Here is a 9,540-nt window from a genome sequence, read left to right on the forward strand (position 1 = left end):
ATTCTCATCTTATTCTTCTCATTACCCTTCCCTTAACAATGCAATTTTATTTTGCTTTATTGTTGCAATAATAGGCTGAATTATGGACCAGTGAGCCTTATATAGGTAGAATTAGAATTAAATTAGAGATTATTAAATTGTACCAAATTGGTGCAGGATGATCCTCTGTAATGCAATTCACACCAGAAAATTTACATTGCACCATATGGATATGATTAATTACGCTGGCTTATGGGAGTTCAAGAATGTTTCGTAAGCCAAAAGGATCAGCAGGACATGCAGAAAATGAACTTGTTTTTAATGACATAATTAAGCTACAAGAACATTCCGATCCTGGCCTCTGTATCCCATAAGACCATCATACTGTCGGCCGCAAACAAATGTGTATTGCCAAAACATACAAATGACCATAAAAGGAATAAATATTTAAACTGAACTGAACAAGCAAACACTTCTGAGAGACGAGGGAACCTCAGAGCATTGATAAAACTAAAATATACAGGCTACATGAACATGGTAGGTTTTCATGCATGGATCAAGGTGGGAATTCAATGGGATAATCCAAGAAAGAGATGTTATGAATGTCATGGAAATCTATTTATTTATATGCCGATTACCTCAGAAAAGTAACAGCATCCTCATGCTGCCTCAGAAAATTAGATTTGGATAACGCATAATGATTTCTCATGCAGATCTTGTATAGCTATACACCCACATAAGATAAGAGAGTTATTCTCTTCAGAAATCAAAGAATTGCAATCACTTGTAGCAAAGAAACAAAAAAAGAGTGAATTTTATGATTATTGACAATTGTTTGGGGGGGGGGGTATACTTCCAGCTATACTTCAATCACAAAAGAAGGCACTGTGTTCAGTTTTATCTGAGAAAAACTATGGAAAGAATGGAAATATTATCATCATTTTAGACCAACATACAGTCTGATTGCAAGTACATTGGCACACTTTCATAAAGGAAGTGTGTCTACAATGTGATGAGGTAAAATGTGAGTTATTTTGTTTAATATTGCCCATACAATGTCAGCAATATGTATCCAGTAATTGTTCCAATGTGACAATAGATGTTTCATAACCTAAATCCTGTCACTGATGCAATCGGTTGCTAGATTGGGGTCAAACGTAAATGTTATGTAACTAGTTCATTGCGATTCCCAGAAATCTTTCTAGTTATTAATCAAAATAATCTGGGTAAACCAGGCAATTCCTTTAAATTTATATAAACTCCCTGCCATATATAAACTCTTAGACACCATAATTTTCTCTGCAATTAAATTAAATCACTTTAAAGCTTGAGCCATCACCATCACCAACATACAGTTTAAGGGTAAACATTATTTTTCTACTCCTTTTTATGTTTCCTCTAATATTTTAACATTTGTCTTGCACTGTTATGGATTTCTTCTATTACAACAACATTTGGACTCAGCTTATAGCTGAATTGATTTTTTATATACCAGCCTTGTGTTTGGATTATATAAAGTAATAAGATTTTATGGTTATTTATACATCTCCAGATAGTTTGTGTTTGAAATCAACTACTGAACAAGGCATATAGTTATTTTTAATTTTTTACATTTCATGTGCTCATTTGTTAAAGTGCTGCCTGCTCACATGAAACTTGTCTCTAAGTGCATATAACATTACAAAAATAACAGAAGTGAGACTGATAAACCACTATTTGTCAATCATGCTTATTTTTGCTATGCAGATAAGTTGCTTTTTCTCACGAAGGATGTGGATTGAAGCCAAGCAGCCTTATTCCCAACGGGATCACAGACATCTTCAAGAGCCTCCCATAATGCACAAGGTCTCATTGGCGGATCTTAATTTTCCATGGAGAAAGGAAACACAAGTAAGGAAGAGTCAATAGATCATTAGAGTCATAATCAAGAACTGTAGTCACTCAGAATTATATACAGAATTATAAAAGTACAGTATCTACCAATAAAGTTTCATTTATAGTAATATTAGAATTAAGGATTATAATGCAACTACACTGTGCACAACTGATCACAATGACCTTTGTGACATAAATAAATATGATCATTTTCATGTTTATTAATTTCTCAAGTTATCTCAATGTTTAACATTACTACACAATAATGAAATCAGCAGTGTTTTTTTTAGCATAAGTTTTTTTTTAGCATTTTTTAGCATACTCTTATTGCATAAGAGTGCTTACTTTATGTCTTCCTGTTGTCAGCGTTCTGTTTGTTGAGAGGACAATACTTGAGTTATGATTTATTATTATTACTATCATCATAGCTTTGCGTTATGTAAAGATGGAGTGACACAATGACCTTTTGTACAGTAGATGATTTCCATAGAGGAAGAATCTAAATAAATCTGTTTCCAGGGTACAGAGTGCACTATTCTGTGTGCTTGTATATTAAAACAATTTGTTTGGTGAGAAAAAAACATCAAATTTGAGCACTTTTAAAAGCTTAAAAGGAATAGTTTACCCACAAATGAAAATTTGCTGAAAATATACTCACCCTAAGGCCATCCAAAATGTAGATGAGTTTGTTTTTGGAGAAATTAAGCATCACTTGTAAATGAATCTTCTGCAGTGAATAGGTGCCGTCATGCATGCTTGATCTGTGCGTATTTCTCTCCTGATTCAGATGAGACAGTTTTATTAGTGAAGAAAGCAATATGGATAGGACTCACATTTGTAGTTAAACTACTTAGTGATTGATTTGTTTAGTATAAACATACAGGTTTAGATTACTTTACTTGTGGAGTACTGTAATGTTTTTATCAGCTGTTAGGCCTCTCATTCTGACGGCACCCATTCACTGCAGAGGAGCCATTGGTGAGCAAGTGATGTAATGCTTAATTTCTCCAAATCTGTTCAGATAATAAAAAAACACTCATCTACATCTTGGATGGCCTGATGTAGATGCATTTATTTATTTATTTATTTTATAGCAAATTTGCAGTTCTAGGAGAACTATTTAGAAAAAAAGGGGGGGGGGGGGGGGGTTAAATAGTCAGAGCACCAGCTATACTGTCACTGTCACAGGCACATTTCACCCGACTTGTGCCCTTTGGCAGCAGCCTGACCTGGAGGAGACCCTAGTGCAGCTGCTACCTGAATACCAAAGAAGATTTCAGCTGAGATTTGTAAAAGAGGAACAGCACGATGTACAGCCGTTATTTAACTACACTGCAAACATTTCATTTGACATGACCTGATACTGCGACAGTCACTGATTCTAGACCAGTGACTCTGAGCTATTGTCACTGTATCCGCTAAGCAGATGCAATGAGCTTTACGCAAAAACTCAAACCACAATAACCCCCGTTTCCGGCAGCAAGGCACAAGACTGGAGCTTTCTCGTGGGAACTTGTTCGACACATTACCTCTTGACTTTTTCATATTCACAGTCTAGATGTGGGTGCAAGCGCTACATAATGAAACCTCTGCTATCGGCTCTGCATACAGCAGGCTAGTGTAAACACAGTTCAAAACAGCAGGATATTTATATGAAAAATAAGCATTTTATCATAATCTTTATAAGTATTTATAGGCATATAATATGTGTGCTGGATGAAAAGGTGGGCTAAAATAATAAAGGGAATGCGGGGGGCGAAATGTGAGAGAAACTAAATGAAGGAAAAGTGTATATGAAAGTAGTATCTCATCTGAAGACAATTTAGCTGAGCTGGGGGGGGGGGGGGGGGGGGGGGTGGCCTGGTGTCAACGATTCCATTTTTGACGTTTGCCTTCCCTCTAGTGGCAAACACAGCAAAACTCAATTTAATTGCTAAAATGTTCAATAGTCTAATGTTGTCTGACATATTTCCTCAACCAGTGCAGGAAAACTTTAATCGTTTCCTTTTTAACAAATGTTCAGATATGTACTACACACACGAAGAATTAACAAAGAAAATAGATTTTTGTGATCGATTGATTGATTGATACAAGAACAAAAGGTACTACACAGTCACATTAATAACAACATTGATTGTTTGACAAAAAAATTACACAAATTTAGACAATATTAGCCTGCGTGTTTTCTGTTTGTACCAAAAGGGGAAGATTTTATTTATTTTTTTTCTCAAAAGATGGTTGTGTGTTTTTACAGGTACGTTCCAAAAGGTCATATTTATACACTTTCTATCATACACCCCAGTTTTTGTTAATAAGGGTTTTTAAATTCTTCCAAAATAAATAAAATGGCAAATCTAATGCACAATTGTTTATTTTTCCAGGGTACAAATTTCACCAGTATAAAATGAAAACTTCCTAAATAAATATAACTGTAAAAAAATACATATAACTACGTAGCATATAAATATATTATAAATATAAGTGTAAAAATAAAAAATAAATATAACTACGTAGCATTCTGTAGGACACATCTTTAATTTTGTCAACATTGGTTCAGATGGCATTCCAACAAGTGCTCATTTTGTCCAAGAGATGTCGCTATTGGAAAACTTTACAATTACAAGGCAATGACTCTGCAAACAGTCCAAGCATGTCTATTGGATGACAGGATCCGCCCAAGACAACCTCCCTGTGTTGTGGTGCCCACAAACCTCATGCCTTCTAGGACTTTTGAAACAGCATCATTCATTTATATTAAACTGAGTATGGTCAGTGATAGCCTACTGATGAATAATTTTTTCAGCTCTCTTCCAGTGTCGCCCCTAGAAAATTTTAATAGGGGTGGCCAGATGAGGCCACAGCAAATCTTGGGGTGGCACACCAAAATATTGAAATAAGAAATGAAATGATTAAAATTTCCACTTAATGTGTGTTATACATATTTACTTTTGGTTCTGGTTAATGTAATAATATGATTTTAATTAGCAATTAATTACTTACTCTTTAAATAGTGTAGGTATTTTAAATAATTGTACATCAACAAATATATAGGCAAAACCAAAAAAGGGACAATATTTCAATTTAATTATTGTGACTGAGCTTTATTAAACAGGGTCTCTGTTTCAAATTTACCTTTTTTTCTAAAAGTGTGCAACATCTTTTAGGTCAAATTCTTGCATTTGGGCTGTTACCAAGCAAATGCAATCAGTATCAACAAAATTGATCTTTGCAATGCAGAGAAACCCCTTAATAATCACGCACAAGATGAATATGTAAATCTTTTTTAAATACTTTTAATCATTAATTGTTCTTTTTAACGTAAAACCTGCTATGAAACTTTAAAGAGGAAAAATGCCATACAAGTTCATACAATCCAACTTTATTAAAACATTGCATACATATAATTACACTACCAAAGCATACATTTGAGAGAGAAAAAAAAAAAGTAAATATAGAGTAGCCTATATTAATTATATTTAGCTCAAATATAATAGACTACAAATAAAAGAAGCATAAAAAGGGCATTTGAGAACATTTGCTGAGCAGAAGAAAAGCAGCTGAGACAAATCCAGTGGGAAAGGACAAGCACAGAAACCAGTCGGCAGGCACAAGTCAAAACCAGGCAGACAGTCCGAGGACAGAGAATGATGGGCGGCAGGCGCAGGTAAAACTGGGCAGAGAATAAGACCGAGCAAAATCAAATAGTGAGCCTCCGATATAGGAGGACACAAATAGGATCTTGATACGACAGGACAGGCCACATATCTAGCATGAGCAGACAGAAGAAAATAATCTAAAACCAAAATAGTAAAAACGAAACAGAGCACAGCAGAGAAATGGATAAAACTTTACAATACAGTGACACTATATGCATTAATTCATGCTTAACTAATGCAAAGATAGTCACGAGTTAATGTACTGTATAACTCATGAAGAACTAAGCCATTTATTAATAATTACTGCATCAGGAACAAATGAACATTCTATATGATTCATAGATTAAGTAATTAATAAATTGTTATTAATTAAATGTGTCAAAGTATTAATTCCCTAATGACATATTATATTAACTAATAGTGTAAATTCATATGTTAATTACTCACAATGGGTTGAAGCATGCGTTTAAACTTCCAGTTGTCTGCTTTAATTAATTATTAGTTAATGATCTGCATGGGTATCATTATGTTGTGGCTTTACTTGTTGAGGCACATGACTAACTAACTAATTCAAAATCTATAACCACAATGACATATTACTTAACAATTAGTTAATAGTTCTATTGCATCAACAAGTAAAGTCATAACAGTAACACTTTATTTTAGGGTCTCTTAACTAGTTGCTTATAAGCATGCATATTACTACAATATTAGCCATTTATTAGTAATTAAGCACATATTAATCCCTAATCCTACCCAAAAACTAAACTTAACAACTACCTTACTAACTATTAATAAGCAGCCAATTAGGAATTTATTGAAGGAAAAGTCATAGTTAATACTGAATAAGTGTTCCCTATTTTAAAGTGTTACCGTCATAACATAATCATACCTTTGCAAATCATTAGCTAATGATTAATTAAAGCAGACAACTGGAAATGGAAAGGCATGGCTTACACCCAATGTGGTAATTAACAGATGAATTTACTTCATTAGTTAATATATGTTATTAGGGAATTAATACATTATGACACATTTAACCAATAACAAGTTATTAATTAATTAATCTAAGAATCATATGGAATGTTCATTAGTTGCTGATGCAGTAATCATTAATAAATGGTTTAGCTCATCATGAGTTATACTTTAACTCATGATTATCTGTGCATTGGTGAAGCAGTATTTAATGCATATTTGTGCACCCGTATTGTAAAGTGCTACCGAGAAAGGAAAGGAAAGGAAAGAAGAAACATAGCTGCAATCAGCTGAGCACAGCCAATAGAATTAAAGAGCAAAAGTTAGAAAAGAGAGACAAAGATCAAACCTGACTCCTGAGAGAAACATCACATTAGCGGGATCTTTTCTGTCTTTTGAGAGTTTTTAAAGGTGTTTTTAACATCAAATCTTAAGTAAGTTTTGTACAAGTTTGTTTTTATTTTAACATAATCAGAATCAGAATCAGAATGAGCTTTATTGTTTACGGCGACGCAAAGAATTGTGGGTTATCTGTAGCAGCGAAGGATACAACCTGAAGCATCCTCAGAATTCCTGTGAAAGAAGGATGCATTCGAAGGTCACATTCGGAGTGTCCTATTGCTTTTCTGAAATGAGACAGCCTCGATAACGTATGCACCCTTCGAATGAGACCTCCGGAGGACGCATCCTTCTAAATGAGACCTCCGGAGGACGCATCTTTCTAAATGAGACCTCCGGAGGATGCATCCTTCTAAATGAGACACAGTTACTGTCATGTTGCTCAGAGACGCAAAACTGTGCTGTGGCTTTGTTTGGAACGATTTTTGTTTTTAGAAATAGAGCAAAAACAGGCAATATGTTGTCTAAAACGTAAGTCTCACATTGCACATTTTTCAATGTAAAGGGGAAGCCATTCTTGGAACAACACAAAAGGACAGTTAATTTACAACCTCTTCCCGCCCCTAATGCTCCCTCCTCCCAAATTATCCAATCAGACAGTGGGTGTTGTCTGTGTGTGAGCCAATAATGGCAAAGCACTTGCCCTTTGAAACAGGATCATGATAAATTATTGTATGTCAGTCTTGTGTGAAGAGGAACTATATGAGGGTGAGACAGAACAGACCACCGCCTCAGTTAATTCTTCTTCTATCATCACCATGCTGATTAAATCGTATATATTACTTTTGCCTATACAGTAATTTGCATTGTAATATTAATGTATTAAAAATCGAGCAAAATTAAATAATCAAAGGTTTAAAAATAATAAGGGGCACACACACACACACACACTTTTTTTTCTTTCTAAAATGAGCATTTTTCTCAGGCTCTCGTGTGTTTAGTAATTTCACTTTAATGGCAATGAATAGGGTTTTTTTCCATTGGCATTAAAGTGAAATATCTGAACATAAATATAGGAGTCTGAGAAAAATGCTCATTTTAGAAGAAAATTTCAGATGGCACTTAGAGGCTTTCAAATCTGAACTCTTCATATATATATATATATGTGTGTGTGTGTGTGTGTGTGTGTGTGCATGTTTATGTGGTTTATGAGGACACAAATTTGTATAATGACATTAGTATGACAGAGGTATTACAATATGGTGGTTACAACAAGGTGGTTTATGAGGACACTGCCTATGTCCCCGTAATTCAAAAGGCTTAAAAAACATACTAAATTGTGTTTTTTTGAAAATCTAAAAATGCACATAAAATTTTTTTTTTTTTTTTTTTAGAAAATAAACATCATGTGTTGTTCACATCATCATCACTGTCCCACCTGAGCTTTTGAAACTCATAACAGTTTAACATGTTGCTCCAAACAACTCTTCACCATTCTCTATAGCTGTGAATGAGAGCACTGAATATTGCCTGATGTTTCTTTCGCTCTCTGAACATCAATGTTATCTTCTCTTATCCTGTTTGACTCTAATGAGACACTTCAACTGTTATCATTGTGGGAATCGTTATAGCATAAAATGATACACTGACCCTTCGGTCAATCTGGTGGGTTGTAAGTAAAATGAACCTTACAATTTAGTTTCTTGAGATCATTAAAATGTTATAAACTAAGACTGCTATACTATAAAGTAGAGTAAAATATATACAAAAATATTGGCTGATTTTAAGCCAGCAAAGAACAAAGCTGATTCAGACATCCATTAGCAGAGCTCAGAAACAGTTGCATATCAACTGTTATAGGGAGACAAAAAGATGTACAGCTATCTCTGCAAGTTTCTGGTATTGATTTCTCACACACTGGCTGCATACAAACAGTAGCTATGACGTGAGATCTGTGCTTCTGTCGGATGACACGTTTTCTCCAAATAATCTTTCTTAATATTTGCTTGTTTTCTTAACCAAATTTGGGGCCAATTTGTACCAGGTTCCATGGGGATCAATCCTAATCTTATCTTCTGTGCAGAGTCCATTGGGGTAATGTGAGCTCAGTGTAAAGGTTAGGCTGTTGTGTATTCAACATCAGCAAAACCCATGTTGTCCATTGTAGGTATTGTATGGCTAAAGATGCTATACAAGCATGGTGGTATACTTTATGTTTTAGAAGAGATACATCATCTTGAGCAGTTAGAAAAAACCCACAGCAGCTTTGGTTTATCTTAGTTTCCAGTCAACCCTGGTTTTGCTGCTTCAACTATAAGGGTAAATGTGGAAGAGGGGCCTAGAATTAAAGCAAACCAGGACAGGAAATAAAGACCTTCCTGGTTTATTAGATTGTGTCATAAAACATCTGATAAACATTTAATAAACTTTATTGCCCATATTCCTCTTCAGCTGTTTGATTTGGAATATCACAGCAGGAACTCATTATTTTAGCAATGACCTTGTGGTTGGTGGACAGGTGACAGATTCCAGGGAGAAACTGAGAGGACTATAATGCTTTGTTATACTGTGCAAACAGAGCAAAACAAAAAATTAGAGCAAGTAACAAAATAATGTATGACAGAATTTGTGTGCTAGCTTATAATTGATGAGTTTACTATGGATTTTTGTAAGTGATATTAGTAGTAGTGATATCCAGTAAAGTAATTATATTTCC

Source organism: Barbus barbus, assembly GCF_936440315.1.
Source record: "Barbus barbus genome assembly, chromosome: 32".
Classification (NCBI taxonomy): Eukaryota; Metazoa; Chordata; class Actinopteri; order Cypriniformes; family Cyprinidae; genus Barbus; species Barbus barbus.